This window comes from Pteropus vampyrus, unplaced genomic scaffold (assembly GCF_000151845.1).
Source record: "Pteropus vampyrus isolate Shadow unplaced genomic scaffold, Pvam_2.0 Scaffold427, whole genome shotgun sequence".
Lineage (NCBI taxonomy): Eukaryota > Metazoa > Chordata > Mammalia > Chiroptera > Pteropodidae > Pteropus > Pteropus vampyrus.
Window position 1 is genome coordinate 200,227 of NW_011889208.1, and position 4,606 is coordinate 204,832.

The following is a 4,606-nucleotide window of genomic DNA, read 5'->3' on the forward strand; positions in this document are numbered from 1 at the left end:
CTATGTACTAGTTGCAATAGATTTTATCTAAGATGTAAAAATACGGAAAGGTTGAGAGTAAAGATAGAGCACTCGAAGTCTAATTTTATATCGGGAAGGCATATCAATTCTAGATTTAAAGATGCCTTATAGCTTCAAAAGAATAAAGAAAACATTAACAGAATTATAAGGAAAATCATCAAATCCACAACAGTGAGAGATTCTAACGCGCCACTCTGTAACTGATAAAGCGGTCACACCAGTTATAAACAACGACAGGGGGTATAAAAGATTTGAGCAACAATTTTAGTAAATATAAGTTAATCGATGTGTAAACTGCACTCGGCAACTACACATGCACTCAGAACATTTAGGATAACTGACCATAAACTGTACCATAAAGCATATTTCTACTATAAAATTGCATAAAATTGAAAGCATACAGCGTAAGTTTTCTGACTGCAGTGCAATTGAGCTAAAAATCAATTACCTGTGTAACTGGAAAGTCCACATGCAGAAGTTAGAAATGTTCTAAATTTAAAAAAAAAAACGTGAGTCTAAAAAGAAATCCCAATAGACTCTAGAAAACAATTTGAAATGAATTTTAAGGATAAAACTATCAAAACATGTGAGATACAGAGGAAATTTTATAGAAAAGAAAGACTGAAAATTAATGAACACATCACAAGAAGTTTAAAAAGAACAGAGATTTGTCCCCCACCCTCCCCAAAAAGAAGAAAGTCGGAAATAATAAAGATAAGGGCAGAAGTCAATGAAATAAAAAACAAGAGTACCAAAAAAAAATTGATAAACCTAAAATTTCATTCTTGGAAAGACTAAAAAAGTTGATAAATCCCAGGAGAGACTGGTCAAGAGAAAAATGTAACAGGAGGAATAAGAAAGGCAATCGCAGAGGTCATTATGGTTCCTAAAATGAGAGTTTCACAAGGACAATACAAATATCAGAGGAGGAAGTTAAAATACTGTGGCCAATAATACATTTGAAAATTTAGATGAAACGGACAAACAGTAGAAAAACACAACCGGCAATAGAAAATGTGGAACCTTATAATTATTTGAGAAATTGAAACTGTAATTACAAATCTTCCACAAAGAAAACTCCAGGCCCAGATGGTTTTACCAGTTAATTCTGTCAAAAATGTTAAGGACAAAATCACCCAATCTCGCTTCAATTCTTCCATGGACTAGAAAATAATAGATTAAGTTCTCTGCAACCTGTTTTCTATAAAGCCAGCGTAACTTTGATTCTCAGATCTGACAAGGACAAAAAGAAAATTAGTAGAAAGGAAAATTACAGGCCCAATTCCTTCATGTAGTTAGCTGCAAAAATTATAAACAAAATAGTAGCAGAGGAAATCGGCCACTTTATAAAAAAGGATGATTCCTCACCAAGTTTATTCCAGGAGTGCTAGATTGGTTTAAAACAAGTCATTGAACCATCAATTATTCTCATCTTACATTTATATTATGTGAATTTTGCATTCATACTAACAGAATGAGAAAAAATATGAGATTATTTCAATAAATGCAGAAAATATTATAGTTCAACACCCATGATTATGAGATCTTTCCGCCGACGAGGAAGAGAGAAGAAGGCCCCCTCCCTCTTCCTCATTCACTTCATTTGAAATTGAAAATGAGACAAGACGCCTACTGTCCCCACCACCACCCAGCGTACGGGAGGTTCCGCCAGCCCAGTGAGTCAAGGGGCAGGAAAGGCGATTAAAAACGCTGGGAAAGGAGAGAGAAAACACCCAACTCCTTTGCAGGCTACGATTATGCTTGTAGAAAATCCAGAGAAAGTTCCAGATAAGTCGTGGATCGCTAAGTGAGTCCAGCCCGTTTACTAATTGGAGGCTGGCGCGCGTTCGCTTACGGGACCCGGAGGAAAGTCTGGCGATGTATACTCGGGAATTCTTGCTCCTAGCAAAAATATGATTGAAATTCTAGTCCAGGTTAAATCGTCTGACGGGGAAGGATTGCATGGGATTGGCAGAAATCAGTACAATTAATTACTGCTCAGGGCCTCAGAAATATCCATCTCGTCGGCAAGCCTCGCAGAAGGGACCCTGTGCTGTGACAGACAGACTCCCCCTGGTCACTGACCCTTTGGGGTGCCCCACAGATTTCACTCAGCGAAGCCCCAGCTTCCTCTCTCCAGGCCAAGTTTCCACTTGAAAATCACTCTGCGAGTTCAGTTCTTACCCAGCTCCATAAAGGTGCCTAAAAATAGCTTCGCACATTTATTACAGACGTTCTTTTTAAGAAAAATGTTAAAAACTCATTCTAAGAGAACCTTTAAAAACAAAATCCCTTAGCATTTAACATTTTTCTCGATTCATCTTAACATAAACAATCGAAACTTAAATGCAAATCACGAGTCCAGTATCCATAATATTTCACTTAGGAGAAATGAAGTCGTGATGTTTCTCCGCGTGCAGCGAGCGGTTTATGCCCTCTAGTTAATGTGGATTTCTTCCTTCGCCATTAGCAGCTCGTCGTGGACACGCGTTGGATTCTTCCAGTCCACCGAGGTTAAAGCTCCACGTCAGGCCAAATTGGTCACGGCTTCCCGGTGACACGTGTGAAGGGACGTGCGCTACCTGTGACTCACAGAACACATGGATGTCTGAGCCGGCCTAACGCCGCAGGGCCTCGCGCACGGTGACGGCTGGGATGCCCCTGTCCGCGTTCATCAAACGCGAATACGGTGGGTCCCGGTAAAAGCACGACATGTGTCGGGAGCCACGAGGCTGCAGGCTTCGTGGTCCTGTTATTTTCTGACTCTGGAATCCAGCTAATTGGCATCCCAGGGGCCAGCCAGAAGCCCAGTTCGCAGAGTGAAAGAAATTCATGCTTTTGTGAACGCTGCTAAGGTCCCCGAGAGCCCCGCCCCTCGGGGACGGTCAGCGACTCCTCTGTGGGTATCTGGAAGGGGACGTCACGAGCGTTCGCCGGCTGGCGGGTGGGGGTTCGCGCGGTGTTTGTGCACCTGGGGTTCGCTCCCCCCCGTTCCGCTGGGAGGTGCTGCCAGCTTCCCAGCTCACACCCCAAGGACGGGTCTCTGGCCCAGACCGGTCCCCAGCCACGTTTCTCTGTCACCTCAGGGCACAATTTAACTGGCTTTTCCCTTCTGTGCACTTGTCACTGCCCACTCTCTGCCTGGGGTGACTCCTCCTTCAAAGACTGCAGCCCAGTGGGGTGTATCTTCCCTTCCTGCTTCTCTTCTCAGAAAACAAGCACGTTTTTATCTGAACTAGGTAATGCTACGCCTCCAAGTGAATCAAGGAGAGGAAAATAAAACAGTAAAGTAAACCTTTGCGAGGCTAGAAGGCACCCCCAAAGCTGCAGAACCCTCACAGCCTCTGCCTCCAAACCGCGGCTCACAGTCCCGACTCGTCTTAGCTTCTGGCTGGGTTCCCTTTCTCCCCGTCCCTGTCCCCAGTTCCTTGCTTCTCCCAGTCCCCCATCCGCCACATCCCGGCAGTGGGACAAGAACGAAGGGGGCATCAAAGGACGTGCATGGGGATCGCGTGACAGGATCCCCACGAAGCAGAATTCTTCCAGTGGCGTGACAGGAACAAGAAATTCCACAGGCGCTGCTCTGTCATTTGTGTGGGGACAATCAATTATTAGTTTCACGACTTCTTTTGTCGAAAGCAGTGAAATTAATATCTTTTGAACATAATTCCAAATAATTTCCAAAAATTACTTTCAGATTTCTTTCTGTGGGCTCGAAATGATGTTTACGCAAGATGTATTCAACCCGCATCTTCGGAAATAATTTATTCCTTTTCGTTTCTTGTTGAACGCCATTAAAATATGCACGCTCGCAGTTCACATGTGTGTTATGAAAGGTAATTTTTTGCCGTGTTCGATGGGCGACAAAATTATTTCTAGAAGAGTGAAAGGAAGTATAAATTATTATCCTCAAAGGAATAAATGATAAACATTACCATAATGTCGGGGAAGAAAGTAACATCTTTTTACTTAGTATAGAAATTGGTATCATGTGCTAATAACGGGCTGTTTACTAATTATATGCTATTAACAGTGAGTGTATTCCGATGCGCAGATGCGAACGGTGCTGCGTTTACGTGATGTTATTTGATGTGCCAGTGTATTTATAAAGGGAAGTTAAGGGGTCTCAAATGAATATTTTATTCAGTTTTTTGAAAGGGAAATAGGGTGATGGAACTTAAAATTAGTGCTAGGGTCCGTGTCTCCAGAGCAGCCACCTCTAACGCTGCCGTCCCTCGCCACGGGCCCTTGGCGTATTCCGTCTCCGTTGTCCTGACGCTGTTGCTCCCTGCTCACCCTCACAGCCCACCCATCCCCACTCCGGGCGAAACAGGAGGGGACACAGAAGCGCGTGCACCTGCCTCCGAGCTGGGCCCGGGCTCTGCCCGCTCCTTGGAACCGCGGCCCTCTCCTCGCGCCCCCTCCCCGGTCAGCGCACCCCGATCGGGTCATAAATGCCTCCTGCTTTCACCCACAGCGTCCGGTCCTGCTTCGGGGACTTCGTGGGACTTGCAGGGGTGGAAGTGCCGTCTCCCCGCCCCCAGCCCTGAGATTGTGTCCCAGCCCTGAGATTGTGTCCCAGCCG